Here is a 17209-nt window from a genome sequence, read left to right as displayed (position 1 = left end):
GAAAAAAAAAGAATACTAAAAAAAAAAAAAGAAATATTTCTCTAAGACTTTGAATACATTTTTAAGCCATTTGTTTCCTTCTTTGTTTGTTTGATTAAAACCCAAGTTACAACACTTAGTATATTTTCTTTTATAAGTAAAATAGGTATTGTATTTGTTTCTAATCTTTATAAGTGATATTTTTCACAAATCATATATTTTGATCTATATTTAATACTGAAGACACAAAAAGAACTTAGAGAAAGAACAAACTAATTTTTATGATGACATGTTTCCTTGGCTATAATAGAATCTAATAATTTGGAGAAGTATTTTGTTATTACTAGTTCCTTCATGTATAATGTCTTTTAAAATTATATGGTCTAGAGATATTGCTCAGTGGTTAAGAAGAGTACTGGCTTCTCTTCTGGAGGACTAATTTTGATAATGCCAGCTGCATGGAGGCTCATAACCATTTGAATGCCAGTTTCAGGGGATCCACCATCTTTGTCTAACCTCCCCCAGAACCAGGTAGGCAAATGGCAATAAATGCAGCAAAACACACCCACACCTATTAAGTTAACTAAAAGTTAAAATGCAAATGAATTAAATAAAAGTGAACCTTAGCCTAGACATTTATTTTAGCCAACTTGAATATCCTCACACTTTAGGATCCATGAAGCGAGGACGTAAGGTTGTTCAAAATTCCCAGCTCCTTTATCTCCAGCCAGAGTTGTCACCACACCCAACTTCTGTTGCTTCTGTTCTGAATGTGAGGGTGGCCTATGACTAGTTTTAATAAAGTTTAATTAATTAACTTAAATTTGCTTATCCATTGTGACTTGATGAAAAGCCCTGAGAGAAAAGTATAAAGTAAATGCCAATTGTTGAGTGAAAAGGTTTTATAAATGGAAATCTGTGGCTATAGAGATATCTAGTAGATGATCCGCTCTGTGATTCCTCTGTCAAAAGAAAAAGACAAGGTGTCTCTGTAGCAAGGCTATGTTTGTGTTATTCATTACAAGTGGGTTCACCTTCAATGCTTTGCCTCAATGATTAAAGTAGAGAGCAATCAAGAAATGACATGATGTCAGCTTAGCTTCAGGCCTCTATGTGCCCTGTGAACACATATGCATACATAACACACAGAGAGACACATGCCAAAATATGAGAATCAGGTTGATGAACATAACCTTATCCAACAGTTTATGTACTCAGCTAATTATATAATATGTATTCATTGAACATCTATTATGCACCGAGCACTCTTATAACTAGGGGTAAGAAATAAACAGAAAACATGATCTCAACAGTTTCACATTCCTCTGACAGAAAAAAAATAAAGAAAGGAAAATAAGTTCCTTTTTGACAGTTTTCTCTAAGACTTTTCATATTTTTTTCATATATTTTTCATATATCTTTAAGCCACTTTGTTTCTTTGTTTGTTGTTTGTTTTAAAACCCAGTTACAACACTTACTGAATTTTCTTTTATAAGTAAAATAGGTATTGTATTTGTTTCTAGCCCTTACAAGGGATATTTTTCAGATATCATACATTTTGATCTATACTTAATTCTGAACATACTTACAAAAAGAACTTAGAGAAAGGACAAGCTAATTTTTACAATGACATGTTTTCTTGGTTGTAATAGAATCTAAGAATTTTGGGAAATACTTTTTGGGTGCCCTTACATTTGGGGCATAGATGCACAAAATTGAAATATCATCTTTGTAGATTTTTTTCTTTGAGGAGTATGAAGTATTTTTTACCATCTCTTTTGGATTACTTTTGGTCGAAGCTTTATTAGATATTAGAACAAGCTACTCCAGCTTGTTTCTTTGGTCCATTTGCTTGAAAAACTTCTTTTCAGTACTTTACTCAGATATTATCTATCTTTTATGCTGATGTGTGTTTCTTGTATGCAGAAGAAAGATGGAACTGGCTCACATATACAGCCTGTTAGCCTCTATCTTTCTTTTGGTGAATTGAATCCATTGATCTTGAGAAATATTAACGACCAATGATGGTTAGTTCCTGTTATTTTGGTGTTGGTGGTGATACCCATTTGTGGATGTGTGTGTGTGTGTGTGTGTGTGTATGTGCATGTGCACTGGCATGCATGTGTGTGTGCACAAGCATGTGTGTGTGTGTGTGTGTGTGTGTGTGTGTGTGTGAGAGAGAGAGAGAGAGAGAGAGAGAGAGAGAGAGAGAGAGAGAGAGAGAGAGAGAGATTCTCTTGGTTTTGCTTTGAGATGATTAATTTTTTGTTTTCCTGGGTGTCTTAGTCAGGGTTTCTATTCCTGCACAAACATCATGACCAAGAAGCAAGTTGGGGAGGAAAGGGTTTATTTAGCTTACTTCCACATTGCTGTTGATCACCAGAGAAGTCAGGACTGGAACTCAAGCAGGTCAGGAAGCAGGAACCAGGAGCTGATGCAGAGGCCATGGAGGGATGTTCCTTACTGGCTTGCTTCCCCTGGCTTGCTCAACCTGCTCTCTTATAGAACCCAAGACTTCCAGCCCAGGGATGGCACCACCCACAAGGGGCAATTGAGAAAATGTTCCACAGCTGGGTCTCATGGAGGCACTTCCCCAGCTCAAGCTCCCTTCTCTGTGATAACTCCAGCTTGTGTCAAGTTGACACACAAAACCAGCCAGTACACCTGGGTGTAGTTACCATGCTCTTTGTGTTGGAGTTTCCGTTCTAGTATTCCTGTGTAGGGCTGGATTAGTAGAAACATTGTTTAAATTTAGTTTAGTCATAGAATATATTGGTCTCTCCGTTTTTTGGTGATTGAGAATTTTGCTGAATGTAATACTATGGGCTGGCATCTGTGGTCTCTTAAGGTCTGCAAGACATTGATACAGGATTTTCTGGCTTTTAGTGTCTCTGTTGAGAAGTCAGGTATAAATGTTTTTATTTATTCAGGTATAATTTTTATAGATCTGCCTTTACATGTTACATGGTCTTTATTTCTCTTTTCTTAAAATATTATTTCTTCTGTACAAATATTGTTTTTGTTATTACATGTAGGAGGATTTTCTATTTTGGTCCAATCTATTTGTTGTTCTGTAAACTTCTCATACATTTATAGATATCACTTTCTTTAGGTGAGAGATTTTTCTTTCTATGATTTTGTTGAAGATATTTTCTGTCTCTTTGGACTGGGTCTTCATTATTTTCTATTCTTATTATTCTTAGTTTAGGCAGGCAGAGATGTAGGGTGTGGGTGAGGTACCCGTCTTTGGTTGTAGGTGGATGTATGAGCCGGAAGCCAATGTTCTTCGTCATCTACAAAGAATGTACTTCAAGACCTTTTGTGGATACACTATGCTTTCCCCATACATACATACTTAGAATAAAATTTAGTTTACAAATTAGGCAATGTGAAATAACACTAGTTGAAGATAGATCATAGTAAACTCAGCATACAGTTTTAAAAATGTTGACATTATTTACTTATGTTTTATGAAGTACATAGTGTGCCATAGCACATATGGAGGTCAAAGCACAACCTGAAGGAGTCTGTTCTTTCCTACTGTGTAGGTTCAGGGGAACTCAGTTTGTCAGTCCTGTCTGAAAATTTTTTCACCCCTGAGCTGTCTGGCTGTTTTGAAATCTTTCCTTTTCTTATTAAGTCATTTTACTTAAAAATCTGTACATCTTCTTTTTAGTGTATTCAATTTTTCAGCCACATTGATGGCTGAACATATGGCCTGTGATTTTATAATAGGTGATTCAATTACAAAATCAAGGGCTGAGTGCCTGTTGAACATGTAGTATATATAGGATGGAAATGATGGACAAAGGGAAAATTCACATTGTTGGTACGATGGAACAAGACACAGATTCCATCACAGCACTGTGAACACTATGAACTTTAAACTCATGATTTTTTCTGGAATTTTCCGCATTATGTTTTCTGATAATGGTTGTCCAAGAGTGACTAAAACCAGAGAAAGTGAATCCAAAGAAAAGAGGGGGGTGCTGTAACAGACCTTAAAGGGGAATCTAAGGATGTACTTCCAGGCTCCCCACTGGGATGTCTCATGGAAAAATCTCAAATCTCTGAAGTTAACATCCATCTCAAGGGCATCAAAATCTCTGCAATAAGGTCTGAATTAAGTATCCATTAGATGGTGGCTCCAAATGGCCACTTAGTGGCACATTACATCCAATTATTTTAGGGGATCTTCATACACACTGCCATCAGTCTGGTAAATGGAAAGAGGTTCCCTATGCCCAAGCATTTACCTATCTTTGCTCCAACCCCTCCCTGTGTTCTTCTTGTTCCCCAACCTAACTTCTCTTTACCAAGAAACCTCCACCAGATGATGCTACAACTCTCGATCCAGCTAATGAACCACCTCCTTTCTGCTGCAGACCTGTTTCCACATCTCTGAAAACCCAAACTGCTTGCCTTCTTACCAGGCTACCCAAGAGCCTCTTTGCTCTACCTCTCTAGACCCCTCCCTTCCTCCTGTGCCATTTGGAGGTCGCTCCAATCACCATAAATTGGCACCTACCTTCACCCTCTCATCACCAGCTCCATGGTCACAACCAAACCCCCAATTTCTCCTCCAGAGACATCTGACCCAGCATCAGCCCTTTCTTTAAGGCAAGTTGCTGGGGTAGATGGCCTTGTCAGAGTACATGTTCCTTTCTCTCTGAGTGAACTTTCTCAAATAGAAAGCAGACTGGGTTCCTATACCTTTAACTTCTCCACCTTTATTGAAGAGTTTCAGTACATTACTCAATCTTATGGTTTAACCTTCTATAACATACATATGATTCTCACTAATATTTCCTGACAAATGCAGGTGAGTTTGGGAGCATACGAGAACACATGCAGGTGAGACTCATCAAAGAGATAGAACATATCCAATCAGATCTGAGGCAGTACCTGACCAAGATCCTCGATGGAATAATAATTCTCCAGGTGATACTAAAGCCATGGATAGAGTCGTAATCTGCCTCCTGGCCAGTCTCAAAATGGCAGCCTTAAAGTCAGTAAATTTTGAAAAACTCCAAGAGGTCATCCAGGACAAACAGGAAAACCCATCTCAATTTTTAGGATGCCTCACAAAGGCTTAATTGCAATATACTAATCTAGACCCTGAAAACCCAGAAGGTAAGCAACTTCTGATGACCTACTTTCTTACACCAAGCTACCCCCACATAAAAGCTAACCTAAGGCAATTGAAGAAGGGTCTCTTAACTCCACAAGCAGAAGTTTTGGTGCTGCCTCCAAAGTGTGCCATGAGAGAAATGAGAAGGCCTGCAGACAAAAATACCATATTGGCAAAGGCTGTGCGACCAGCCCCAGGCACTATCCAGAACTTCTGGTCATCTAGGACTCAGAGACCAGTACGCTGCTGCTACAGATGTGGTCAACCAGGTCACTGGGTGAGGGCTTGCCCTAATCCCCCAAGCCAAAATGGCCATGTCCTGGTGCCATCAGGACCCAGGTAACTTCAGCCAGTCTCCTAGGCTTGGCTACTGACGACTGAAGAGACCCAAGCTCTCTTGACTCCACCTCAGCTATCACTAATAGGGAGCCAAGGGTAGCCATCACAGAATGTGAGCTGCCCAGCTCCTTCCTCTTGGACACTGGGGCCACTTACTAAGCCTTAACAGGGTTTGAAGGACCCACTTCCCCTTCTCATTTCCCTATCATTGGGATAAGAGGACAACCTTATCTTCCTCACCAGATTCCACTACTTACTTGCATTTTTAGGGGCGTACCTCTCACCCATTACTTTTTGGTAGTGCTGACATGTCCTGTCCCCTTTTGGGGAAGAGATTTCTAGCTAAGTTGGGAGCCTTCATTTCCTTTGCTCCCCTGATTTGTCAAAACCCAAGCTAGTCAGTCAACCTAATAACACTAACATGTTGTTTTCTTTACCAGCCTCACAGGTAGACCCCTCGGATGTGTAGTCTAGAACTACTCTGTTGCTAAACATAATTCTCCTGTTGTCAACCAATTACTGAACTCTACAAGGTACATAACCCAAGCTGAATACCCCATCTCTCTCCAGAACCTCAGGGGACTTAAGCCTATCATTTCTAATACCTTAAGAAAAAAATTCCTTCACCCCACCTCTTCCCCATTTAACACCCCTATACTAGCAGTTAAGAAACCTAAGAGAACCTATCACCTGGTTCAAGACCTCAGGCACATTAATTCTGTGGTGGTTCCCCTCCATCCTCTTGTAGCTAACCTTTATACACTTAATCAACTATCCCCTTGGGAACTTCCCATTTCTCAGTACTAGATCTCAAGAATGCATTTTTATTAATCCCTCTAGATGCCTCCTAGTCACAGAATATATTTGCCTTTACCTAGACAGAACCTAACACCCACTTCTCTCCCCAATTTATTTGGACTGTTCTGCCTCAGGGATTCCAGGACAGCACACACCTCTTTGGCCAGGCCCTGGCTTCTGAGAAACTGTCTCTGTTTCTCCCTAAATCTAAGATTATAGATTACATAGATGACATTCTTCTCTGTAACCCTCTCAAAAAATTAGCCAAGCTGACACCTCTGCTCTTCTAAATTTCCTTTCCAGTCGAGTCTACAGGGTCTCATCTTCTAAAGTACAATTGTGCGCTCCTCAGGTCACCTATTTGGGAATAACAATTACCCCAACCCAAAAGTCTCTTACCTTAGAAAGAAATAATCCAATTCAGTCTCTAACTGTTCCTTCTACAAAAGAAGAGATTTTATCATTCCTAAGAATAACTTTTTTTCTTTCCTTTTTTTGGGGGGAGGGGGTTGATTTTTTGAGACAGGGTTTCTCTGTATAGCCCTGGCTGTCCTGGAACTCACCTTGTAGACCAGGCTGGCCTTGAATTCAGAAATCTGCCTGTCTCTGCCTCCCAAGTACTGGGATTAAAAGCATACACCACCACTGCCTAGCAGGAATAGCTTTTTATACATTCCTGAGTTCCTTCCTTTTCCCTCCTTTCTCACCCCTTATATAAAGCAGTATTAGGCTTTATCCACCAACCTCTTCTAAACAAGCCCTTTCAAAGGCTCCAATATGCTCTCCTTAAGGCCCCAGCCTTGTATCTCTCTGACTTGATTTGTCATTTTTCCCTCTATATAAATGAAAAAGAGGGATTTGCCCTTGGAATCTTGGGTCACCAACTAGGATTCTCTTTTGTACCTGTAGCATACTTGTAAAAAAAAAAAACTAGATCTAACTTGTCACAGCTCCAAACTTACAAAGGCTTACAGACTCTCCCTCCCTCCAGGGCTCTTTCTCTTCAGGTAGTACTAATAGAAGACTCTACACTCACCTTCCAATCAGGCCTGCCTCTAAATATTTCCTATCTTCTTCCTTGACTAAATACTAACCACTCCCTATCTCACTGTTACACTGAAACTTTAGAGTAACTATTACTTCATCCTTCACATGTACAGAAGGGCATCGGGCCATCTATACCTGGTATGCAAAGAGGTGGTGGAGGCACAGGCCGTTCCTGCTCATACCACTAATCAACAGGCTGAACTAATAGTCCTTACCTGTGCCTTTCAATTGGCACAGGGACAATTTTAACATCTACACAGATTCTAAATGTGCTTTCCATATCCACCTGTCCACACTGCTATCTGGAAGAAATGTGTGTTACTTATGACTAAAGGAGGATCAGTAACCAATGCAAACCAAATTATGGCCATGCTAAAGGCCTCTCATATCCCCAGAGCTATTGGGATTGTCCACTGCAGATCCCACCAGATAGATGACTCTATTGTCTCCAAGGGAAACAATCGAGCTGACAAGGCAGCCACAGCTGCAGCCCTTAGAGTCCTAGACTTGTCTCACCCTTTCCAGGGCATTCTTATACTGTCACCCACATCCCCACCTTCACCCCTTGACACTTGTCAAACTCTGTCCTATCTTCAACAACTCTTTCATCCTAACAGCCAAGTGTTGTCTTATTTTTGTTAAAACTCATCTACAGCCTACTCCTGAGGACTTAAGTTTCTTAAAATCTATCACTGCCTCTTGCAAAATCTGTCAGATGTCAGACTTCAACTCAAGATATCATAGTACCCCTTTTCCTACCCATCAGGCTAGAGGTTCTCTTTCTGGAATTGACTGGCAACTTGACTTTACCCACATGCCAACTGTCAAACATCCCAAGTACCTCCTGGTCTTGGTGGACACCTTCTCAGGGTGGGTGGAGGCATTTCCCACAACTAACAAAAGGGCTCAGAGAGTCTCTGATCATCTCCCAATTTGGTGTCCCAGCCTCCCTCCAATCAGACAGTGGTTCTGAATTTACTTCCCAAATTTCCCAAATTCTATATAAGGTTCTATCCCTGTCATTTTCATATTCCCTACCACCCTCTATCTTCAAGTAAGGTAGAAAGAACCAACAGCTCTTTAACACCACTCTTGTTAAGCTGTCACAGGGACTTCACTTCAATTGGGTAAACCTCCTACCTCTAGCTCTTTTCAGTCTATGAGCTTTCCCCAAGTGACCTCTTCTCATTTAACCCTTTGAATACATGTATGGACATCTGGTCCTAACTACTGGTCTTCCACCTAAATGCTCTCCCCTTCCCAGATTATCTACTCACTCCATTACCTTGCCACCTCCACTCTCTCCTATGGAACTTTGCTGACCAACATCTACTGTGGTCACACATTTTCCCCTATTTATAGCCTGTCAACATTGGAGACCAAGTCCTTCTATCCCCTCCAGATTGTTGGCGCTCACCCCTTTATCCTAAATGGCAGGGCCCTTTTAAGGTAATTCTCATGACACCTACAGCTGCTAAACTCGAGGGACTATCTCATTGGCTCCAACTGTCTCACCTCAAACCTTTCATTTCTTCACCTAAAAATTCTTCATACTCATTGACCCTAACAGGACCGTGTTCTGTTAAGTTCCAGAAGATGTCAAGACCACCGACCTTGTCCCCAGTCCCAGAAAATGAGACTCTACTCTGGCAGCTGTGCTCAACCTCACTGGATTAGACATGGGTTTCTCTCCTTCCCCCTGCTGTTTGTTTCCACCCAGGGTAGCCCTTACATCTGGAGATTTGAGGTTCAAGAAACCCCCACAAATAAAAAACAGTCTTTCCAAATAGGGTCAGGAAACTGCTCCATAGCCAGAAGCCAGGAACCCATCCAAATTGCTGTCATCCCTGTATCTGTTATCCCATCTAAATATTATGATCTCTTTACTTGCTTTCTCTTTGACTAGTCAAAAGATGATTGTAAAAATATGACAGACAAATATGGAAGCTGTCCATATTGGTCTTGTCAGATACATATACTAGGATTACAGACCAATCACTTCTATCAACAATGAAAGACACTCTTTTTCTACATACAAGACCCATGAAACCCCAGATGAGAGGCAGGAGTTGTTGGTAAGCTCTACCTTAAAAATCAGTCTGGGTTCCCAGTAAGGACTATCTTCATTTAGAGAAAATATTTCTCAATTGTACAAACTCTAGATATCATAAAAGTAGGGGAAGTAAACAAACCCTCCTCTGACTTCCTTACCTCTTTGATATCCCCCCTCATAAATGGCACTAACTTGTCATTTCATCTTTTGTTTCAGACCTTGACCTTAATGCCACTTGAACTGGTTGCTTTAAAGATTGCTGGGTATGCTTACCCCTTGGAACTAACTCACAATTGCCACTTACAGCCTTCCCAGTGATAGAACCAATAACCTTACATCACCTTTGTCAGCTGCCCTAACTCTGATGTTGTCATTACTCCATATCTTTCCTCTATCCCTCTTCTTGGCATGGAACACTGTTTTAAGACCTCCAGGACATTTACTGTAGGAATGCTAAGCTCCCTAGAATGCAGTATAACCATAACCCTTGATACCTCATCTCTGCCACAATGACCTGCGGTCCAAAATATGTCAATTCTTTACAGCATTCAGGAATATCATCACCTACCCTCCAGCTGGTAAGGAGTTTGGACATTGGTACTTCTTTTCCCTGAACTAGGAGTAATCCAGGAAAACAAGCCTCTGACAATCCCAGTTCTAATTATGATAACTGCCCAACATAAGAGGGTAGTTCAGGTCGTGCCACTCTTGGTTACTGTGGGAAGAGCCACAGGTGCTGGTACTGGAATTGCAGGGATAACGACTTCCATAACCCACTATTGTAAGTTCACTTTCAAGCTTCACACCGGTTTTCAAACAATGTATGAAACGATGCTTACAGTCCAGAAACAGATTGATTCTTTGGCAGGTGTAGTGCTTCAGGGGCTAAATGTCCTCTCTTTGCATGTTTCTCCAAGAAGAATGCTGTTTCAAAGTCAACCAATCCAGGATAGTGAGAAATAAAATCCAGGAACTACAATTAGACATGCAGAATTTCAAAGAATGTGAGGCCTCTAATTCCTGGATTTTTGACAACCCCTATATGGAATTGGATACTCCCTTTTGTAATGCTTTTCGTAGTCGTCTTCCTGGCATTACTGTTTACTCCCTGCCTCATTAATCTTCTTTCGACATTCCGTCAATGACAAATACAAAAAAATTTCTAACCAAACTATTAATCAGTTCCTGTTACCGGATTACCAGTCGCTGCCCACAAAGGATACTCTGTCCACAGAGGAGTCTGATGTCTACCAAGTGGACCCCTATTTCAACTACACATCGAAATTGACTATGCCCAGAGACAGCAGGAAGCAGAGACATAATGCCCCTATTCGCCCTTCACCATTGGCTTCTCCCTACCAGTTTATTTCTTCTCTTTATAATAAGAAAAAGAGAGTTATGTTGGTATCAGGAACTGGCTTTATGGTTTCAGATCACCTCCAAACCAAGTGATGACAGTGATATTATCATAGGCGACAGGGACCCGGCAACTGTTGCCATGCCAATAGCCATTCGTTCCCAGAATCCACTTGGATCACCTCCCACCTTTACCTGTGAGTGGTTACATCACAACCCAAATAAAAGGCAGACTCTTCTGGCCTCTGACATCTTTTTCCCCCTTTGTCTTTGTAGCCTTTTGACGCCTTCTCCCACAATAAACCTCTCTTACATGGAACTGCATTAGCCTGGTGTGATCTGTCCAGCTGTAATTCTAACACAACATCCATAGCAATGACTTGATTTAAATAACTATGCCTTGTTTCTGGTGTTTGACTAAAAAACTTCATACTGTTTTGAGTGATATGATGAAATTTTGTGACATGGTCCATCTATCCATAGTGTGAATCTTCCCTTTGTCCAGCATTCCCAGGCTGGTGCCCTGCTCTCATCTCACTTCTATGATCACAGCATCCAGTCCACTAGGGAATAAGGTGTAGGTGTGAAGAACACTGATACATCATTATGTTTCACTTAGTTACTTTAAGCCTAGAATTTTTGCCTTTTAGAAAGATAAATCCCCATCTCTTGTTTGTTCTGAGTGTTAAACACAGCGTTTGGTTCATGAAATTCTAAAGTTCTGGTGAACTCAGTCATTTCTATATCACTAGTGACATAAATAAGTTCAGTGCTTTCTTAGCGTTTTAACTTAGTTTATTTTTAAAGCTGGATGAAGTCTAAATTATAAAATGATTTTAAAGACTTTTCTTCCCATCTTTATTTTAGAAGTTAACAACTTACCATATTGAATAGTGGTATATAATGTAACACTTACTTTGTTACTTAGTTTTTTTCTGCAAATAGGAAAAAGGAAACTCCTGGCCCTTTCTATTCCTGGATGCATGTGGTATTTCTATGCTCCAGAGTAGGTCAGCTCTGCAATCAATTGGAAAGCTCAGCTTTCCAATGAAGAGGAACCTTGATGAAAGGAGAAGCAGAGAAACTAACACATCTTTCCAGAAACTCAAAGGACAGATCATTCTGCCATTTCCTCTATCTGCTCTTGGGTCACAACTTCAGTCCTTTACCAAATACATTGTAGTCTATCTCTGTCCATTGGAAATGTAAAAGATACCTTGTGTGTAACTTTAAATTTGAACTTTTAACACATCCACTTGTTCACTTAATAATACTGTTTTCATTCTTTATTGGTTTTATTGAGATTTATCTCCTATGTCTTACAATATCAAAGGAAGAGTTAAATAGAGCTGGGAAACCCTCACTATACTCTAGGTTAAAACACTTTCTTCTTCTGACCATCACATCACTTAGCAGTCACTGTCTCTGGTGTTTCCCTGCAGGGTTCACAGCAGAGAAAAGAAAAAAAATATTATTCTAGATTCAGCCAATTTTCATTGGGCAACCATTTCTCAGAGTCTGATTCTGTCCATTTTACTTTAGGCATATTTAAGCATAGTACAATTTTGAGCAAATGTATTCAGATAAAAAATAATTAACTACCCTGTGAGTACAACAAACCTTAAGACATGTTTGCATTGAAGATCTATGGAATAATTTACAAAGTACTGTAAAAAGTCTTTTTGTTGACTTTGAAACAATGTTCAAGATAAGGGCTGGGGAGAATGATTGAGGTAAGTGCAATGCCTGGCACGAAGAAAACATAGACATCACTTAGGTTGTTGCAATGTACAAATAATATCTCTCATAAGGATGTAGTTTTTGGCCCAGAAATGATACTTAGGGTTTTATGGGGTAGGGGACTGTGGAATAAACAAACATAATATTCTGGGTAGCAAAAAATTACCAGGTTGTAAACTACATTTCCCCAAGCATCATAGGAGAACAGGTTAAGCATCTCTTTCTTTTAAGGATGTTGGAGATTAAATTTTTCTGGCATATTTAGTGCTTATCTGTATGCACAAGAATTTCTTGCTCTTGTGTGTGTGTGTGTGTGTGTGTGTGTGTGTGGGTGTGTGGGTGTGTGTTTGCTCATGTCTTTAATCTCAGAGGCACAGGCAGGTATATTTCATTGAGTTTGATGCTAGCCTGGGCTATGCAACGAGTTCCAGTACGGCAAGAGATACATATTAAGACCCTCATTTCCCTGAAAATGCAGTCAAGCCAACAAAAAACGTAGAAAGTATTTGGAGATGGTCTTTACAGAAATTCCTACAAAGAATTATACATTCACTACAGTTCTGTATCATCTGGCAGAAACCTGAAGTGTCCTAGTTTAAACTGCAATGTAAATAATTTTTTTCTTTATTTTTTTATACTCCATATTCTACTCCCCCCACCCCTATCCACCCTCTGACTGTTCCACATCCTAAACTTCCTCCTCATCCCCATGTCTCCACATGGATATCCCCACCCCCACCTCACCTGACCTCTAAACTCCCTGAGGACTCCAGTCTCTTGAGGGTTAGGTGCATCATCTCTGAATGAACACACACCTGGCAGTCCTCTACTGTATGTGTGTTGGGGGCCTCACATCAGCTGGTATATGCTGCCTGTTTGGTGGTCCAGTGTTAGCGAGATCTCAGGGGTCCAGATTAAATGAGACTGTTGGTCCACCTACAGGATTGCTCTTCTCCTCAGCTTCTTTCAGCCTTCCCTAATTCAACAACAGGGGTCAGTTGCTTCTGTCCATTGGTTGGGTGCAAATATCTGCATCTGACTCGGCTGCTGGTTGGTTCTTTCAGAGTGTGGTCATGGTAGGTCCTTTTCTTTCAACACTCCGTAGACTCCGTAAGAGAGTCAGGCCTTGGGACCTCCCCTTGAGCTGGATCCCACATTGGGCCTGTCACTGGACCTTCTTTTCCTCAGGCTCCTCTCCATTTCCATACCTATAATTCTTTCAGACAGGAACAATTATGGGTCAGAGTTTTGACTGTGGGATGGCCCACCTCTCCCTCATTTGATGTCCTGTTTTCCTACTGGAAGTGGGCTCTATAAGTTCCCTCTATCTACTGTTGGGCATTTCATTTAAGGTTCCTTGCTTTGAGTCCTGAGAGTCTCTCACCTCTCTGGACTCTGGTACATTTTGGAGGGTCCCACCAATTTCCTACCTCCCAAGGTTACCTGTTCCCATTCTTTCAGCTGGCCCTCAGGGATTAAATCCTTTTCCCTCAACTAATACCAGATCAGGTTCCTTTCTCTCCTTCACTCTGTATGCCCTACCCCCTCCACTTTCCCTTCCAAGTTCCCCATCCCTCCCCACTTGCGATTGCTTTATTCTCCCTCTCAAGTGGGACTAAGGCATCCTCAGTTGGGCACTTCAGCTTGTTGACCTTTATGAGTTCTGTGGACTCTATCTTGGTTCTTCTGTACTTTTTTATTTTTTGCTAACATTCACTTATTAGTGAGTACATAGCATGCATGTCTTTTGAGTCTGAGTTACCTTACGCAGGATGATGTTTTCTAGTTCCATCCATTTGCCTGCAAAACTCAGGGCGTCCTCATTCTTAATAGCTGAGTAGTATTCCATTGTATAAATGAACCACATTTTCTGTATCCATTCCTCTGTTGAAGGACATCTTCAACAGCTGGCTTCTTTCCAGCTTCTGGCTATTATAATAAATAAGGCTGCTAGCCAGGCAGTGGTGTCGCACGTCTTTAATCCCAGCACTTGGGAGGCAGAGGCAGATAGATTTGTAAGTTCAAGGCCAGCCTAGTCTACAGAATGAGTTCCAAGACAGCCAGAGCTATACAGAGAAACCGTGTCTCAAGAAAATAAATAAATAAATAAATAAATAAATAAATAAATAAATAAATAAGGCTGCTATGAACATAGAAGAGCATGTGTCCTTATCGGATGTTGGAGCATCTTCTGCGTATATGCCCAGGAGTGGTATAGTTGGGTCCTCAGGTTGTACTATGTCCAATTTTCTGAGGAACCTCCAGATAGGTTCCCAAAGTGGTTGTGCCAGTTTGCAATCCCACCAACAATGGAGGAGTGTTCCTCTTTCTCTATATCCTCTCCCACATGTGTTGTAACCTGTGTTTTTAATCTTAGCCATTCTGATTGGTGTAAGGTAGGATCTCAGGATCCTTTTGATTTACATTTCTCTGATCACTAAGGACTTTCAACAGTTCTTTAGGTGCTTCTCAGCCATTCAAGATTTCTCAGTTGTGAAATCTCAATTGAGTTTTATACCCACTTTTTTTCTTCCTTTCTTAAAATTTATTTTTATTAGATATTTTCTTTATTTATGTCATATGATATCTCCTTTCCCATTTTCCCCTCAGAAAATAAAATAAACAAAACCAAACAAACAAAAAACCTTGTTCTCTTCCCCTCTCCCCCTGCTCACCAACCTACCCTCTCCTGCTTCCTGGCTCTGGCATTCCCCTACACTGGGGCATAGAACCTTCACAGGGCCAAGGGCCTCTCCTATTATTGATGACGGACTAGGCCATCCCCTGCTACATGTGCTGCTAGAGCCATTAGTCCCACCAAGTGTTCTCTTTGGTTGGTGGTTTAGTTCTTGGGAGCTCTGAGGGTACTAGTTAGTTTATATTGTTGTTCGTCCTAAGGGGCTGCAAACCCTTCAGCTCCATTGGTCCTTTCTCTACCTCCTTCATTGAGGACTTTGTACTCAGTCAAATGGATAGTTGTGAGCCTCTACTTCTCTATTAGTCAAGTACTGTCAGAGACTTTCAGGAGACAGCTATATCAGGCTCCTGACATCCAGCACTTGCTGGCATCCACAATAGTGTCTGGATTTGATGATTGAATATGGGAAGGATTCCCAGGTGGAGCAGTCTCTGGATTGTCCTTCCTTCAGTCTCTGCTCCATACTTTGTCTCTACAACTCCTTCCATGGGTATTTTATCCCCCTTTTAAGAAGGAACATAGTATTCACACTTTGTTCTTCCTTCTTCTTGAGTTTCTGTGGTTTGTGGATTGTACTTTGTGTATTCCGATCTTCTGGACTAATATCCACTTATTAGAGAGTACATACCATATGTGTTCTTTTGTGATTGGGTTACCTCACTCAGGATGATATACTCCAGATCCATCCATTTCCCCAAGCATTTCATAAATTCATTGTTTTTAATAACTGAGTAGTACTCCATTGTGTAAATGTACCAGATTTTCTGTATCTATTTCTCTGTTGAAGGACATCTGGGTTGTTTCCAGTTTCTGGCTATTATAAATAAGGCTGCTATGAATGTAGTGGAGCATGTGTCCATGTTATATGTTGGAGCATCTTCTGGGTATATGCCCAGGAGTGGTATAACTGTGTTCTTTGGTAGTACTATGTCCAATTTCCGGAGTAACTGCCAAACTGATTTCCAGAGTGGTTATACCAACTTGCAATCCCATCAGCAATGAAGGAGTGTTCCTCTTTCTCCATAACCTCTCCAGCATCTACTGTCACCTAAGCTTTTTATCCTAACCATTCTGACTGGTGTGAGGTGAAATCTCAGGGTTCTTTTGATTTGAATTTCCCTGATGACTAAGAATGTTCAACATTTCTTTAGGTGCTTCTCAGCCATTCAGTATTCGTCAGTTGAGAATCTTTTTTTTTTTTTTTTTTTTTTTTTTTTGGTGATTAGCTTCTTGAGTTCTTTATGTATTTTTGATATTAGCCCTGATAAGATGTGGGGTTAGTCAAGATATTTTCCCAATCTGTAGGATGGTGTTTTGTCTTATTGACTATATTCTTTTTCTTACAGAAGCTTCCCAGTTTCATAAGGTCCCATTTATCAATTCTTGATCTTAGAGCATGAACCATTGAAGTTCTGTTTAGGAATTTTCCCCCTGTACCAATGAGTTCAAGACTCTTACCCACTTTCTCTTCTATTCAATGTATCTGATTTTATGTTGAGATGCTTGATCTACTTGTACTTTAGTTTGGTACAAGGTGACAAAAATGGGTCTATTTTCATTTTTCTACATACAGACAGCCAGTTAGACTAGCAGCACTTACTGAAGATGCTTTTTTTCTTCCATTGTATTTTTTGACGTCTTTGTCAAAGATCAAGTGTCCATAATTGTATGGTTTTATTTCTGGATCTTCCATTCTATTCCATTGATCAATGTGTCTGTCTCTGTACCAAAACCATGCAGTTTTTATCACTATTGCTGTATAGTAAAGTTTGAGGTCAGGGATGGTGATTCCCCAGCCATTCTTTTATTGTTGAGAATAGTTTTTGCTATCTTGGGTTTTTTGGTTATTCTGGATATATTTGAGAATTTCTGTTTCTATCTCTGTGAAGAATTGAGTTGGAATTTTGATGGGGATTGCAAGGAATTTGTAGAATTCTTTTGATAAGATGACCATTTTTTACTATGTTAATCCTACCAATCCATGAGCATGGGAGATCTTTCTATCTTCTGAGGTCTTTTTCAATTTCTTCAGGGATATGAAGTTCTTACCATACAAATCTTTCACTTG

At 40.4% G+C, this 17209-nt stretch overlaps 1 long non-coding RNA gene across 1 annotated transcript; it reads right to left on the bottom strand.

Annotated features, from left to right (window-relative positions):
- Nucleotides 1-6651: 6651 nt before the first annotated feature.
- LOC116074199 lies at nucleotides 6652-13297 on the bottom strand. The gene is made up of 3 exons (XR_004112137.1): nucleotides 13259-13297; nucleotides 11620-11762; nucleotides 6652-6687 (listed from the first exon to the last, which is right to left on the bottom strand). It is a non-coding gene; the product is annotated as an uncharacterized LOC116074199 (long non-coding RNA).
- Nucleotides 13298-17209: the final 3912 nt, after the last annotated feature.

Source organism: Mastomys coucha, unplaced genomic scaffold, assembly GCF_008632895.1.
Source record: "Mastomys coucha isolate ucsf_1 unplaced genomic scaffold, UCSF_Mcou_1 pScaffold24, whole genome shotgun sequence".
NCBI classification, from domain to species: Eukaryota; Metazoa; Chordata; class Mammalia; order Rodentia; family Muridae; genus Mastomys; species Mastomys coucha.
Note: the sequence above shows the minus strand (reverse complement) of the source record. Positions and strands in the feature narration are given on the sequence as shown.